The 17,743-nt window shown below is 37.2% G+C and overlaps 1 long non-coding RNA gene across 2 annotated transcripts; it reads left to right on the top strand.

Moving 5' to 3' along the window:
* Positions 1–1,832: 1,832 nt before the first annotated feature.
* Positions 1,833–17,743, top strand: LOC126353265 (uncharacterized). 2 transcript variants are annotated; one of them, XR_007565195.1, is made up of 3 exons: positions 1,833–1,917; positions 2,240–2,292; positions 16,663–17,743. It is a non-coding gene; the product is annotated as an uncharacterized LOC126353265 (long non-coding RNA). The 2 variants fall into 2 exon arrangements; XR_007565196.1 differs by lacking the exon at positions 2,240–2,292.

The following is a 17,743-nucleotide window of genomic DNA, read 5'->3' on the forward strand; positions in this document are numbered from 1 at the left end:
AGGGAAGAGTAGGCACAGATGACTTGTTAATGTTATTAATGCAGCATATGAAAGAAATGAAGGAACAGATGGGATAGATGAGGCAAGAAGCAAAGGAACAGATGGGACAGATTAGGCAAAAAGTGAAGGAACAGATGGGACAGATTAGGCAGGATACTAGTAAGATAAGGGAAACCCAGCATGGTTTGGCAGCACTAAAAGTTACTGTTGAGACAGGGCAGGGTGAACTCAGTACTCTTGTAGGGGCAGTAGAAGGAAGGTTAGAGATATTAGAAACTAATTTCACACCAGAATTGTCCAAAAATGAGGAAAGATTCGAAAAACTAAATGAGCACATAGAAGAAGAAAATTCCAAACTTAAATGTAGAGGTTGTTCAGACTAGGAGAATCTTATAAGAAAAAGGAGAAACTTACAAAAGGAATTCTGAGTTAAAACTTACAGACATTTCTAATCTAATAAGTAATGTAGAACTGAAATGTGATGAAAAAATAGATTTGTGTAAAAATATTGCTGTAGATTTAAGTAAGAAAGTTGTAGAATTGCAAGAGGGTTTAGCCCAAGAAATTTTGTTAGCAATATTAATTGTGTATGGGGTGGTACCCCTTTAAGATGCTTTTCAGGAGATGGAAAATTGTATCTTGTTGATTTTTTAGAGCATAGTCAGGATAATTTTATTAATGACATGAAAGACAATGTTAAAATTAAATTTGTTAAGCAATTTTTGGATGGGGAGGCAATCTCATGGGCCAATCAGAATGTAAATTCTACCATGTCATATGATGAATTTGAAAGAAAGTTCTTAAATAAGTTTTGGTCAGAATATGAGCAGGCTAGGATTAAAAGTGAGTTTTTGAATGGTTGAATGTAAAGGGAAGGTGATGGTAGCTTGAAGTGTTTTTGTGAAAGCCAATTGAGGAAATTAGTACACTTAGAAAAACCTTTTGATGAACTAATACTAACAGATGCCTTAAAAAGGTTACCAAAAAGAGTACAGTGGGAGTTGATTTATGGACCAGACGACTCTGTAGATAAGTTCGTGAGACATGTAGGTAAGTTGGATAGAGACTTTGAGAGAAATGAGAGATTAAATAATGGCAGATTTGGCAGTCAACCATCAGGGGGTGGGGAAGGGGGAGTGGAATCAGAGCAGGAATCAAGGCAGGAATGATAATGAAAATCAGAATAATAATCGTGGTTACAATAGAAATGATAACAGATGGATCAACCATAGTAATGGGAATGCAAAAAGAGGACATGACAACAGGGAAAGACCTTGGGAGACTAGTAACAGACAATTAGATAATCACCCATCAAGACAAGGCAATTGAAACTGACAGACGGCCCATTGCGAGCCTGTAAGTTTGAGGCAAGAAATGTGTACCGAAATCAGGCTAACCACCACCGGCCAGAGACATTGAAAATAATTACACAAGACACAGTAATCGAAGATATTGGAGTGGAAATGCCAGAACTAATGAAAGAAGAGCACATCTACATCTTATAACATCCCAGCTGCTCAACACCAAATTAAAACATTCCACTTCAATTTGTTTGCACTTATAGCGATCCCAGCTTCCTCAACCAAATTATAACATTTCAGCTCCTCAACACCAAATTAAAACGTTGCATTAGGAGGTGTCTGCTTCGTGCAAAAGGTCTTGAGTTCATATTGACGACAACAAGTAATTCTTCATTACAGACGTTTATTTACAAACAGAACTGACAGACTTCACAGACTCAACAACTGACTCTCCGAGCTAACCGCACTGCATATCCGAACTGGCAACTGACAACTCCTAGGTATATTAATATCTTTCCAAACAATGAGAGTCTTTGACAATGTTTTGTTTATAATACGATAGCAATTCACGACTTAAAACTAAATTAGACATTATAGAATTTTAGTACAGATTAAAGTAAGTAAAAGGATCAGTACATATAAATTCTTACAAGCATAATTTCCAAATAGATTTTATAACATTTTTCTACCAGCTTCTGGGTAACCTTCACCAGATTTGTACCGATGTTTCCAGAAATATCTTGACATTTGATTCTGGATATTTCTTGAGTGATTTAGAACAACTATTTATATGTAAAATGATTTAAATCGTGTTTCAAAACGTAAATAAATCTTTTTAGCAATATTTCTTGATACAAATCGTCTTTTGAAATTAGGTTATGAAACAGTTTTCACAAGTTTTCGTATTTTTGTGATCATAATATAGAATTTCTCCATAGGAAGTTCCAGAAGTGTGCATTAAACGTTCATTTACGGACTTTCTCTTTAGCTGGTGAGTTTTTAAAAGTATCTTGTCCATATTATACGAAATAATCCAGCTCAAAACTGATAATTTATACAATTAATCAGAGCTACAGCAAACAGTGAGTCTTTCTTTTACAAAATGAAATATAATTACAAAATTGAATGAAAATAGGTTACTAACACTAATATATATTTACATTAATTCTATTTTTGTTCTTTCTGTGCAAAATGTCCTAATACAATATACAGTACAATATTTAAACATCACCAAAGTTTCCCTTTACATTTTGCATATCTGTATCGACATCCCCTAAAAGTCTACAGTATCGAATACTTCAGTATGTCCCAATATGTCCTGTAATATTACAATCTACATCTACATCCATACTCCGCAAGCCACCTGACGGTGTGTGGCGGAGGGTACCCTGAGTACCTCTATTGGTTCTCCCTTCTATTCCAGTCTCGTATTGTTTGTGGAAAGAAGGATTGTCGGTATGCTTCTGTGTGGGCTCCAATCTGTCTGATTTTATCCTCATGGTCTCTTCGCGAGATATACGTAGGAGGGAGCAATATACTGCTCGACTCTTCGGTGAAGGTATGTTCTCGAAACTTTGACAAAAGCCCGTACTGAGCTACTGAGCGTCTCTCCTGCAGAGTCTTCCACTGGAGTTTATCTATCATCTCCGTAACGCTTTTGCGATTACTAAATGATCCTGTAACAAAGCGCACTGCTCTCTGTTGGATCTTCTCTATCTCTTCTATCAACCCTATCTGGTACGGATCCCACACTGCTGAGCAGTATTCAAGCAGTGGGTGAACAAGCGTACTGTAACCTACTTCCTTTGTTTTCAGATTGCATTTCCTTAGGATTCTTCCAATGAATCTCGGTCTGGTATCTGCTTTACCGACAATCAACTTTATATGATCATTCCATTTTAAATCACTCCTAATGCATACTCCCAGATAATTTATGGAATTAACTGCTTCCAGTTGCTGACCTGCTATTTTGTAGCTAAATGATAAGGGATCTATCTTTCTATGTATTCGCAACACATTACACTTGTCTACATTGAGATTCAATTGCCATTCCCTGCACCATGCGTCAATGCGCTGCAGATCCTCCTGCATTTCAGTACAATTCTCCATTGTTACAACCTCTCGATAGACCACAGCATCATCTGCAAAAAGAGTCAGTGAACTTCCAATGTCATCCACCAGGTCATTTATGTATATTGTAAATAGCAACGGTCCTATGACACTCCCCTGCGGCACACCTGAAATCACTCTTACTTCAGAAGACTTCTCTCAATTGAGAATGACATGCTGTGTTCTGTTATCTAGGAACTCCTCAGTCCAATCACACAATTGGTCTGATAGTCCATATGCTCTTACTTTGTTCATTAAACGACTGTGGGGAACTGTATCAAATGCCTTGCGGAAGTCAAGAAACACGGCATCTACCTGTGAACCTGTGTCTGTGGCCCTCTCAGTCTCGTGGACGAATAGCACGAGCTGGGTTTCACATGACCATCTTTTTCGAAACCCATGCTGATTCCTACAGAGCAGATTTCTAGTCTCCAGAAAAGTCATGATGCTTGAACATAATACGTGTTCCAAAATTCTACAACTGATCGACGTTAGAGATATAGGTCTATAGTTCTACACATCTGTTTGACGTCCCTTCTTGAAAACGGGGATGACCTGTGCCCTTTTCCAATCCTTTGGAATGCTACGCTCTTCTAGAGACCTACGGTACACCACTGCAAGTAGGGGGGTAAGATCCTTCACATACTCTGTGTAAAATCAAACTGGTATCCCATCAGGTCCAGCGGCCTTTCCTCTTTTGAGCGATTTTAATTGTTTCTCTATCGCTCTGTCATCTATTTCAATATCTACCATTTTGTCATCTGTGCGACAATCTAGAGAAGGAACTACAGTGCAGTCTTCCTCTGTGAAACAACTTTGGAAAAAGACATTTAATATTTCAGCCTTTAGTCTGCCATCGTCTGTTTCAGTACCATTTTGGTCACAGAGTGTCTGGACATTTTGTTTTGATCCACCTACTGCTTTGACATAAGACCAAAATTTCTTAGGATTTTCTGCCAAGTCAGTACATAGAACTTTACTTTCGAATTCATTGAATACCTCTCGCATAGCCCTCTTCACACTACATTTCGCTTCGTGTAATTTTTGTTTGTCTGCAGGGCTTTGGCTATGTTTATGTTTGCTGTGAAGTTCCCTTTGCTTCCGCAGCAGTTTTCTAACTCGGTTGTTGTACCACGGTGGCTCTTTTCCATCTCTTACGATCTTGCTTGGCACATACTCATATAACACATATTGTACGATGGTTTTGAACTTTGTCCACTGATCCTCAACATTATCTGAACTTGAGACAAAGCTTTTGTGTTGAGCCATCAGGTACTCTGTAATCTGCTTTTTGTCACTTTTGGTAAGCAGAAAAATCTTCCTACCTTTTTTAATATTTCTATTTAAGGCTGAAATCATTGATGCAGTAACCGCTTTATGATCGCTGATTCCCTGTTCTGCGTTAACTGTTTCAAATAGTTCGGGTCTGTTTGTCACCAGAAGGTCTAATATGTTATCGCCACTAGTATATGTTATCGCCACGAGTCGATTCTCTGTTTAACTGCTCAAGGTAGTTTTCAGATAAAGCACTTAAAAATATTTCACTGGATTCTTTGTCCCTGCCACTCATTATGAACGTTTAAGTCTCCCAGTCTGTATCCGGCAAATTAAAATCTTCACGCAGAACTATAACATGGTGGGGAAATCTACTCGAAATATTTTCCAAATTATCCTTCAGGTGCTCAGCCACAACAGCTGCTGAGCCCAGGGGCCTATAGAGACATCGAATTACCATGCCTGAGCTTGCTTTAACCATGACCTTCACCCAAATCATTTCACATTTCAGATATCCAACAATTTCCTTCGATACTATTGTACTTCTTATCGCTATAAACACACCTCCTCCTTCACTGTTCAGCCTGTCTCTGCGGTATACATTCCAATCTGAGTTTAGGATTTCATTATTGTTTGCGTCTGGTTTCAGACAACTTTCTGTCCCTAGCACTATTTGGGTGTTGTGACCGTTTATTAATGAGAGCAGTTCTGGGACCTTTCTATAGACGCTCCTGCAGTTTACTATTAGCACATTAATATTGTTATTCCTTGTTGCATTTTGCCTACTCCTACCTTACCGCATCTCAGGAGGCGTCTTGTCGGGCTTAGGGAGGGAATTCTCTAACCTAAAAAACCCCCATGTGCACTCCACACATACTCCGCTACCCTTGTTGCTGCTTCCGGCGTGTAGTGCACGCCTGACCTATTCAGGAGGACCCTACATTTCTCTACCCGATAGCAGAAGTCGAGAAATTTGCACCCCAGATCTCCCCAGAATCGTCTGAGCCTCTGGTTTAAGCCTTCCACTCGGCTCCAAACCAGAAGACCGCGATCGGTTCTGGTAACGATACTCCAAATAGTTAGCTTTGATTCCACCCCGCGAGCGAGGCTTTCCGCCTACCTTGTGACGCACCAGATTAGCAAATTACAGTTTGACAGTAAATTCTGGAAAAGTATGAATGAAAGTGTGGAAGATAGAAGTATTAGCATGTGTAAGAAGGTTGAAGAAGTTCCATTAGAGGAGGAAACTATATCAAGCCTATATAATGGTGAAGAAGTTTGTGAAGAATGTGTTGGTAATCTTGATGAGTTTGGATTAAGTAAGTTAATGGAGGAAGACTCTATCCCTGTTAAGCACTTAAGTGATGATACCTGTACTAGTATACTTGTCAACAATTCTGGTGATCATTGTAAAGATGTTGTATAAGGGTCTAGTATTGGAGATGGTAACATGTGTGGTAATGTTGATAGTGAAAGTGTCAGTAGTAATGTTGAATGGGAGGAAGAATTAGACAGCAAGGTGTATATGGAGGTTAAAGAAGATTTAATTAATGGTGAAGAAGATGATGTCAGTAGTATTTGTGAAGAATATGAGTACCAGATTGTACCAATGGAAACTGGGAAGGTATCATCAGATAAGGAACATATGATTTAGATGTGATGCTAGAAACTTTATCGGATACTTACAAGGGTTATAGTGACAGTGACAGAGCAAAAAGAGTCATCAAGATTATTTGTGATTGCATTCCAACTGGGAAGATAGAACCAATCAGCAGGCTTACAGTGAATTCTGTTCCACGAAAGGTAGACAGTGTGTAAAAGAGGGACATGAGATCAAGCAATCATCTGATGTAGCTCCAAGTAAAATTCAGTCGAGTAAGAGAAATTGTGCAAGCAAAAATGGTACAAACGACTTGGACTTTAGAGTTTGAAGATGATTTGTTGCATGAAGATGAGGAAAGCAGGAAGGTAAAAGTTTTGGGTTGCCCGCATATATGTATAAAAGTTGCAGATTATGAGGGAGTTTGCCTCTTAGATACGGGTAGCCCTGTTTGTGCCATTTCTGAAAAATTTAGAGACCAGATAAGACACAGTACTGATTTTGAAGAATATCCTGTTATTGGAATCAAAGTTAAGGGGGCAACTACTAGGCACAGCAAAGTTGTAAACAGGCAAGCCTTAATATCTTTCACCATTAATGACGTACAGTACAACCAAGGATGTTTTGTAGTACCTGACCTCAATGAAAATATTTTGTTCAGAATGAATTGGATACAAGGAGTACATGCAGATTTTGACTGGAATAACAAAAAGTTATGGCTTACCAACCCAAAGACAGATGTAACACATGTGACTGAACTAATCATCCAAAATTGCCTAGAGAATAATTTTCAAATTAGAAAAGTGATTTGTGCAAATGAAAAGATTGATGTTAATGAGGAAGACAATGAAGATTAGATTAGATTAGATTAGATTAATACTTGTTCCATAGATCATGAATACGACACTTCGTAATGATGTGGAACGTGTCAGGTTAATAAAAGATGTCTGTACAAGAAATTACATTACACAAAATATTGCATGACACTAATGATTAAGTTTTTTTTTTTTTTTTTTTTTTTTACTTACTTTATATCTAAAAATTCAGCCAATGAGTAGAAGGAGTTGTCATCTAGAAATTCTTTTAATTTATTTTTAAATGTTAGTTGGCTATCTGTCAGGCTTTTGATGCTGTTTGGTAGGTGCCCAAAGACTTTTGTGGCAGCATAATTTACCCCTTTCTGTGCCAAAGTCAGATTTAACCCTGCATAGTGAAGATCATCCTTTCTCCTGGTGTTATAGGTATGCACACTGCTATTACTTTTGAATTGGGTTGGATTATTATCAACAAATTTCATAAGGGAATATATATACTGTGAGGTTACTGTGAGGATCCCTAGATCCTTAAATAGATGTCTGCAGGATGACCGTGGGTGGGCTCCAGCAATTATTCTTATTACACGTTTTTGTGCAATGAATACTTTTCTACTCAACGATGAATTACCCCAGAATATGATGCCATACGAAAGCAGTGAATGAAAGTAGGCATAGTAAGCTAATTTACTGAGATTCTTATCACCAAAATTTGCAATAACCCTAATAGCATACGTAGCTGAACTCAGACGTTTCAGCAGACCATCAATGTGTTGCTTCCAGTTTAACCTCTCATCAATGGACACACCTAAAAATTTTGAAAATTCTACCTTAGCTACAGACTTCTGTTCAAATTCTATATTTATTACTGGAGTTTTGCCATTTACTGTACGGAACTGTATATACTGTGTTTTATCAAAATTTAAAGAGAGTCCGTTTGCTGAGAACCACTTAATAATTTTGTGAAAAACATCATTTACAATTACATCACTTAGTTCTTGGTTTTTGGATGTTATTACTATACTTGTATCATCAGCAAAAAGAACTAACTTTGCATCTTCATCAATGTGGAATGGTAAGTCATTAATGTATATCAAGAACAGTAAAGGACCTAAGACCTTTACTGTTCTTGATATACATTAATGCAGTGAAGAGAAGTATGCTGAATTAGTGGCCACCAAACTAAACGAATCATTTTTCATCAAACCATATGGAGTACCCATCTCAAAAAGAAAAGCTGTGGAGATGAACTACAAAAGATGGAACTGTGGGAAGTGATTGAAAGATGCGATAGTGCATACAAAAACCCATTGGTGGTAGTTTCCAAACGTGATGGTGGAGTAAGACTTGTGCTGGATTCAAGACATTTAAACAAATACCTTAAGAGGGAAACTGTTCACCCTGAGAACATAGATGAGTTATTACATAAGATTGAACATATGAAGTACATGTCTAGTTTAGACTTAACAGCAGGTTTCCATCAGGTACCATTGGAGATTCAGTCTAGAAAATATATCGCATTTTTGTATGGAGGAAGATGTTATTGCTATTGTGCTGTACCATTTGACCTTAATGTATCAAATTGCAGAATTTATCTGAGCATTGAATTTTGTTCTTGGAAAAGAACTGTTAAGCAAACTAATCCTTTATGTTGATGACATACTTGTAACAGGAAACAGTTGGGAAGAACATATACATTTGTTGGGTGAAGTGTGTTACAGATTGAGACAGGGAGGCATGTCATTTAAACTAGAGAAGTGCAAATTCAGAATGAAACAGCTCAAATTTTTAGGCCATACCATCTCAGAAGAAGGAATCTTACCTGATGAAGAAAAACTTGAAGCCATTACAAAATTTCCTGTGCCCAAGACTAAGAACCAACTTAAATTGTTCTATGGAATTTGTGGCTACTGCCAGAAGTTTGTCAGCAATCAAGCTTTAAATGCACCATGTTTGAATAACTTGTTGAAGAAGAACTCCATTTGGGTATGGGACAAGGATTGTCAGGAAGCACTGGACAACATCGCCAATGGCCTTGCTGCAGTGGTAACACTGGTTCCCATCAGATCACCGAAGTTAAGTGCTGTCCGACTGGGCTAGCACTTGGATGGGTGACCATCCAATCTGCAGAGCGCTGTTGGCAAGTGGGGTGCACTCAGCCCTTGTGAGGCAAACTGAGGAGCTACTTGACTGAGAAGTAGCATCTCTGGTTTCAGAAACTGACATACGGCTGGGAGAGTGGTGTGCTTACCATATACCCCTCCGTATCCACATCCAGTGACGCCTGTGGGCTGAGGATGACACGGCGGTCAGTCAGTACTGTTGGGTCTTCATAGCCTGTTCGGGAGAAGTTTAGTTTTTAGTTTATTTGACAAAATCAAGAAACAGCTGAGGAATAGTAAAATGTTACACAGACCTGATCTTACAGAGCTGTTTTGCATTATGACCAACAGCAGTGACTACGGTCTCGGAGCTCATTTTTTCCAAGAAAAGATTGTAGATGGTGTGATGGAGCATAGGTCAATAGCTTTTGCTAGTAGAATTTTACAAAAACATGAGAAGTCATACTCTACTTAGTCCAGTCAAACTGTCAGAAAAAAAGCCTGTACCTTGCAAAAGGTGGGTTTTATTTTTTTAACTCGTTCATATTGTTGGAAAGGTTAGAAAACCAAGTTTTGTCAACAAAATTTCTCTTGGGAAAGCTTTCTGCAGTCAAAAAACTTGAAAAATTTTGGAATTTTTTCAGTTTTTTCAAAATATTTGTTTCATTTGCTCCTATCGCTTTGACAACTATTTTCTTTTTTAAAGAGCACAAAATTCTCTACAAATTTGATTCTTACCAATTTTTTCTAGCCCAGTATCCAAGGCGCTAAGCGGGTCAGAAAATACCAATTTTTCAAATTTCGAACAAAGTGGCAAATTACCTAATTTTTGAACACTGTTATTTCAGTTTTTATTTGTGTAGTATAAACATATTACTCATCATGTTATTCATTGGAATTTACCATCCCACTCTGCTGCAGAGCCAGGACAAACAGCATCATATTCAGTAACTACGAACACATTCACGTCGGATTGTGTGAAGTTTATTTTTGTTAGAATATGTAATACGATTGCATGCAGGTGACGTACATTTCCTACAGTTGATTTCGTTAATGATCAGTTATAAGAAAATAGCCCAAAGCTATGTTTCTTACCTGCTACGTCATTTTGGATCTCAATTTGCTATCGTCTTTGATGGGTATCCATGTGAGGGAGACAAATGTAGCACAAAGAGTGCTGAGAGGAATCATAGGTCCAAAAAACATTCTTCGGTTGACGTTGTGGTTGAATCAGAGATGGTGAACCAAGTCCCTCAGGACAAGTTCTTGTACAATGAATGAAACAAGATGATCACACTTCTTAAAAAGGAATTTCTGGAGTGTAGCATTGAAGTGCACCAGGCAGAAGAAGATGCTGACGTTATGATTGTAACATCTGTCATTGTAGGGGAAGATGTTGACCTGCTTGTGCTCATGACCGGTTTGGGGCAAGGCATTGAAAACTTATTTTTCTTAAAGCCAGGAAGAGGAACTGTAGAAGACAAGTGGTTTTCCACTGCATCTTACAAGTTTGACAGTGAATATATTCTGTTCACTCACGCCTTTAGCAGATGTGATATAACATCCGCTTTTTTTGGTCAAGGAAAAATTAAGTGCTGCAATATTGTTGCAAAAAATGAACACCTAACCTCAGCACTTTGCACGTTCAATAAACCACATGCTACCCGTGAAGAAATAATAACAGCAGGAGAACAGGTTACTATCACATTGTATAGTGGAGGTGTCAGCAGTTCCCACACACTAGGCCATTTGCGGTACCAGCTATTCGCCAGGTCTGCCACAAAAAGGAAACTGAAATTTGCACGGTTGCACCTACACATGATGCTGCACATCATTCGTTGCGGACTTACCAACAAGTCCAAAGTTGGATGGGAAACTGGAAACCTCCTGATAAATGGGGCTGGAATCACAGTGACCACGGTCCAATACCCGTTATAATGAGCCAAGATCCAGCACCTGAAGCACTTCTTCACATTGTTTCATGCTCGTGCAAGCTGAACTGTGGCGGAGCATGCTCCTGCAGAAAAGTGGGTTTGAAATGTTCTTCAACTTGCAATTAATGTATTGGGGGTCAACTGTGAAAACGTGCCAAAATTTTTATATGAAGACAGTGAAGAAGATGTTATGGAGGATGTTGAGGAAACTGCTGACGAAATCAACGAACTTGCTGAGGCTGACTCGCTGTTTAAAGATGAGGTCAATCTGGGATCAACTCTATGTACAGACCCCGAATCCATAACTCAAGGGATTTCTGGTGACACTGAGGAACCCGGTCCATCAAAAAGTTGGAAGTAATGCTCATATCTGTCTCAAGTGCGCTAAGTGCGATATTACAAGTATTACACACCCAGAAGTGTCAACATTTTTAAGTAACTGACAATGCATTTTAATTGTAATAAAGCTACTTATTTTTAATGTCTACTGTGTGGCTTTTATACACAAGAATAATTAATTACCTAATTAGGTTGTGTCTTAATGATGTATTTTTATATTTATAGTTTTACAAATACCAGGGCTCTGAGGTGGCCCATACTGAACTTCAGGTAGTGTTGTAAGAATCACAATAGTTGGGTGCCCAGCAATCCTCATGTTGCATACAGAGAAATTGAATACCTGAAAGTGAGGTGGTAAATTCCAACATATAACATGATGCATAATGTATTTATACTACACAAACAGAAACTGAAAAAATAGTGTTCAAAAATAAGGTATCTTCCCACTATGCTCAAAATTTGAAAGATGGGTATTTTTTGAGGCGCTGTAGCGCCTTAGATCTTGGGAGTAGAAAAAAAATGGCAAGAATCAAATTTGTAGAGAATTTTGTGCTCTTTAAAAAAGAAAATAGACGTTAAAGTTATAGGAGCAAATAAAACTGAGATATTTTGGAAAAACTGAAAAAAGGCCAAAATTTTCCAAGTTTTTTGACTGCAGAAAGTTTTCCCAAGTGAAATTTTGTTGGCAGAACTCGGTTTTGGAATCTTTCCAACCATATGAACGAGTTGAAAAAATAAACTCTTCTACCCCACATTTTGCAAGATATATCTGCTATTTGACTGGACGATCTGTCACCGAAAAAGAATTGTTAGCAGTCTATTGGGCTTTCACCAAATTCAAGAATTACTTATTAGAACATCAAATAGTGGTACACACAGAACATAAGGCTTTGATCTATATACAAGAGTATACTTTGCGTCACAGCAGGATAACCAGGTGGGCACTATTCCTCCAGCAGCTCAACTATACAGTAAAGTATATAAAAGGTGAAGAAAATCTAATTGCTGATGCTCTATCAAGATTGCCAATGGGAGGCGAAGCTGAAAATAACAGTGATAAGTGAGAAAAGGAATTTCGGATTATGTATCTAAAAGGAGTGACAGTTGAGAATTAAATCAGGAAAATTTGTAAAGTCATCTGTAGATATCAGAATCATGATTCCAACTGGAAGTTAGTTAAAAGTTATGTGGGTAAGAGAGGATATGAGAAAGTAGAGCAGTATTATAAAGTGCACAAGGGTATACAGGGTTATACGGGGACAAGGAAAATGACAGTATACTTTTCCTCGGAACTGTAAAACTTCTCAATCCTTTGAATCGTTATGGTTTTATACACCAGCGTAGAATTTTTCAGCCCTCTAGAAGACGAAACTCAGAAAAAAAGACAATGTACCCTGCACATTTTCGTATTACGACAGTATAAATTCGAATTCCACCAAACACCACATGTTACTTTCTGAAGCATTGAAATCGAGATTGTGGTGTGCTTTTGTAAGCCAGTCACAGCTCATGCCACTTGATCTCGCCAGCCCATGACAGCAGATATTCAGAGCTTAGGACACGTGATATAGTCAGCCAATAACAACATCACTGTTAAGTAGTGCGAACACACAAATAGAAAAAGTTAATGGTGTACATTAATGTGCATAGTGTTGCTACAAGAAAAGCAGAGCTTTCACATATAATATTGGTCTCGACGTTTAATAAGCTGCAAGAGAAGCTAAACTTTCACTTATAATGTTGATCTTTTTTTGTTATACTTTAAGATGCATAACACAAATGTGTCAGTAAAATTTTTAATACCAACATAAATGTCAGATCTTCTGGGCTCAAAATTTTTACTAAATGGCCCTCCTCAAACAGTCGATTTTTAAATTAGAGTCTAACGCTCTGTGATTTATAATTAAGAAATTCATCGCACATTTCCATTTGCGTAAAAGGAAATTTACTTTGAAAGTAACGCTTTTCAATCAATCATTCGCAGTATTTTCCCCGCGACGTTTCGGAAAGAGGTTCGTTTCAGCAGTTGCCAGATAACAGGCGTCACCGCACTTGCGCACCTACAGTGACGCAGGAAGTTCGTATGTGTAAAACATTAAAAGATCTTACATTATGTCATAAAAGAAACAAGACATCAGAGGAATTTCATGAACCATACCAAAATGCATAATTCGGCTTAAAGTGCACATTCCTAAGTCCAAATTCGGTTGTAAGTTTTCTTGGCTACCAGTACTGCATTATCTCATTTTTGGTTCTTTATTATCACATAATGATATATGTGCTAGAAGATGAAAACATGCTCTTTTAAATTGCAGCGAACAGTCTAAAGTAGCCAATAGTGTGGAATTAAACACTTCATTTCAAATAAATTGACTGCCTCAGCGGAAAAGATTAATAAAGCCATGTTTCTTTTGAAAATTGACAAAAATAACTTCATTGTTCCGCAAGGTGATTAATGGCTGACTGAAATTGCCTCCTGAGGTAGATACCCCGGTTTGCTCCCAGTGAATATGGCAGCTTGCGCCCGCCTGTGAGATTTTTCCGGGTAGCATCTTGCTGCTTGCTTATACAGCTAACAACCACACTTTTGTAGCCAGAAGCGGGAGAAGGTACATGCGTTGACTCAACTGCGCATGCACTTGATCCCGATCGCAACTGCTCAGAAGAATCTAATGTTAACAGTTGTGACACCATGCTCATCGGAGGCAATTTGTTGTTACGAAGCACTGCATAGTCTTCCTAAAGCCTTTGACACACTTTTCTGTTGGCAGACGCTTGTATGAGCACTGTTTTGTTGTTTTATACGGTGCATTTCCTTTGCAACTTAAGTTTTATTTTCGTTTTCTTTTTTCTCTCGTTCATGTTTTGTTGCTGCAGTATTATTTTTCAGTAGAGGGATGCAGTAATATCGCTTGTTAGAGTATTATTTCTTACCAGTCAAAATAACAAATATTTAACTGAAAACTAAAACAAAGAAATATCCCGGAATTCTACAAAATTCCCGGGTTTTTCCCGGATTAAAAAATTCCTGGGTTTTTCCTGGATCTCCCGGTTCGTGTACACCCTGGTATATTTTTTAGGTGATACAGTGCAGACAGTGATGCTTGGAGATTGTGTTAGCCAGAGCAGTATATTGAGGTATTGATAAGGTATGTACCTAAGAGTTTCGTACATTGTAGGACACTGAAATGCTTCCAAAAGAGCCAAGAAAATGCATTCTTTTACAACATTTCCATGAGACTGAGGATGCAATTATCTACATGTGACAGGTGCCAGAGGGTAAAAGTTAGTAATCAAACCTGCAAAGGATATATGCAAAACATCTTGCCAAAAGAACAACTACAACTTGTAGCAGTTGATCTTTATAGATCATTGCCTAAGGCTAAAGGAGAATTTTGTTACTTATTTGTCATGGTGGATCTTTTATCAATATTCATTAAACTACATCCATTGAAGAAAGCAACAAGTAAGAACATCATTTTGAAAATTAGAAGAGACTATTTCACAGAGGTAGGAAAACCAAAGAGCATACTTTCTGACAATGGGGCACAATTTACTTCTAAACTTTGGAAAACATTTGTTGAGAATGAGAACATAAACCATATTCTGATATCTGCCTATCACCCGTCAAGCAATCTGGCTGAATGTCACATGATAAAAATAGGGATATTATTTAGAACTTATTACAACAAAAATCATGTAAGTTGGATAGAGTATGTAGACAGCTTTGAAGATATACTGAACAGCTTACAACATCCGTCTACTGTGTTCTGCACATATGAAATAATGTACCACCAGAAATGACCGAATCTGATCAATGAATTAATTGAATTCCCAGCATGTACGGTTATGAGTCCACAGAAAAGAGAAGAAATAGTCAAGAAATTAATGGAACAACAAAGGAAATTAAGGAAAAACAAACATGATAAGAAGCTGAAACCTACAAATTTTAAAATCGATGATCGGATCCTGGTGAAAACACATGAAAAATCCAAGGCTACAAGTAATGAATTCAAGAAGTTCTTTGACATATATATTGGTCCATTCAAAATTCAGTCTATGCCACTCCCAAATGCATACAGGTTAGTTTATCCAAAGTCTGGAAGGTTATTTGGTTTACGTAACATAACTGAACTGAAACCCTATAAGCAAGTGTTACACACCAAGAAAAAAAAGATAATGTAAAAAGCTCTCAGAAGGACACATTTTTGTCACAAGTGCATGATAAGCACAAGGTCTCCAAGCTATGCAGCTTTCTATTTTCTTCTTTTCATTTTCGGATGCTACATCTTTCACTCATCTATAAACCTGTAATGAAGTTATCTTTTACTGTAAATACTATCCATTCTCTGTAGTATAAGTTTTCTATATGTAAAATGACTATTGAGTGACATTATTTGAAAATGTAAACTGTGTACTAAATTTGCTTTTCCTACAGTAGTAATTGACCAGTTGTTGTAGTTATACTCTGTAGAGCATGTATTTCATTTTGTGGGTAGTTCTTTGAGAGTTACAGGCATGGTCATGATTTTATGAATTTGCTAATAAGATATACAAATGGACAATGTTAAAGATGTACACGTGTTACTAAATGGACAAGTTGCACTGAGACAAAAGACATTTTGTGAAAAGTTTATTATTAGAAGATGGTGTGATGATGAACAGTCGGCGAGTTCATGTTTGATATCGTAAAGAGTTAAATGAGATCCGGGGGTGTCAAATATACTGTATAGTGGAATACACTGAAATATTAATCAAAAAGAAAGGATACATATATAATTCATTTTGTTCATTGATTTTAATCTGTATATTGCTAAATCTTTACAGTTTAGAGATGCTTGTATTTGTGTAATTTTGTTTATAAATATGCTAATCGTATAGGATATTATGTGAATGATTTTGACGTACTTATACCTGAAGTGACCTTAATTGAAACCTGCACGAGTACCTTGAGTAATGAGTTCATCCCTGTTCCTACCCAGAAAACCTAAATATGCTTATCGTATAGGATATTATGTGAATGATTTTGATGTATTTATACCTGAAGTGACCTTAATTGAAACCTGCACGAGTACCTTGAGTAATGAGTTCATCCCTGTTCCTACCTAGAGAACCGTATCCAAGATCCTTACCTGACCTGGATGAAAAAATTAAAAACTGTAAAACTAATAGTGGACTGTGCTGTTGCAGCATAGATACTGCCAGAAAAAGAGGGGTTGCAGACACAAGATGGACAGCGCAAAAGGACTGATGACTGTGAGCTGCCAATTCCTTAAGAAGTGCAATGTGAACCAGTGACTAGAGTAACAGCTAAGAAAAGAAAACTTTTTTTTGATTTTTTGGATTGTGTATATGTATTTAGCTGCCATTCATACAAGTAAACAAGTAATACTTGTAAGAGTGGCTGGGGGTGTTTGTATAGCAATAATACAGCCTTCCCCAATACGCTAATGAAGAGACTGGTACCACCTTTATTGTATGCATCCAGGTGGCTGCCTGGCGAGTCAGTGCTTCCTAGGGACTTGATTGTGTGTCTTTATATATATATCATTCTGTCCAGTTTGCTAAAACATTTGGTATTCATTGTGAAAGCATGTTGAATGTTCTGGAAGGATGTATATTATCGTGATTGTCTGTGGATTGTTGTCATTAACAAAATTATGTACAGGTGCTTAGTTAGATGTTTAATGAAGAAATTGAAGTGTTAAACATTTGGCACCAAATATTAAGAGGATGTGGAAATGTTGGCAAAAGTGGCCAGTGCTAATGACCTTAATTGCAGTTGGTCGGTGGGTTGACACAGAGAACCTCATTATCTTGAGAAATGGCTCAAAAGTTATTACCAAGAAATGTAGTTTCATTTGTTATCTATTTTTATGTTCTCCTTTGTAATTAATATCCTTTGTAATTACATTTCTAATTAACTCTCCAATTGTTTACATCACACAACTTTCCTATTTTCAGAAATTGAGACCTTATTTGTAAATTTTACGTATGTAGTCAGCTAAAGCACGAGATTTGTACTGTTATTGAGTGTTAGTAATCAAATCCAAACTGTGATTAATTATGTAACTGAAATAATACAAGAGACATTATGGAATTAAAGTTCAGATCGATTTTAATATTTAAAACCAGTGATGATACTATAAAAATTACATCAATTATATTGTATTTTACACCTTATTTGGCTGTAACATCAGTTTCTTTACGTTTTGTAAATTTTAATTGTAACATCAAAATCATACAAAATTAAAAATGGGTTATTTTGAAA

The sequence above is a fragment of the Schistocerca gregaria genome, chromosome 1 (genome assembly GCF_023897955.1).
Source record: "Schistocerca gregaria isolate iqSchGreg1 chromosome 1, iqSchGreg1.2, whole genome shotgun sequence".
Classification (NCBI taxonomy): Eukaryota; Metazoa; Arthropoda; class Insecta; order Orthoptera; family Acrididae; genus Schistocerca; species Schistocerca gregaria.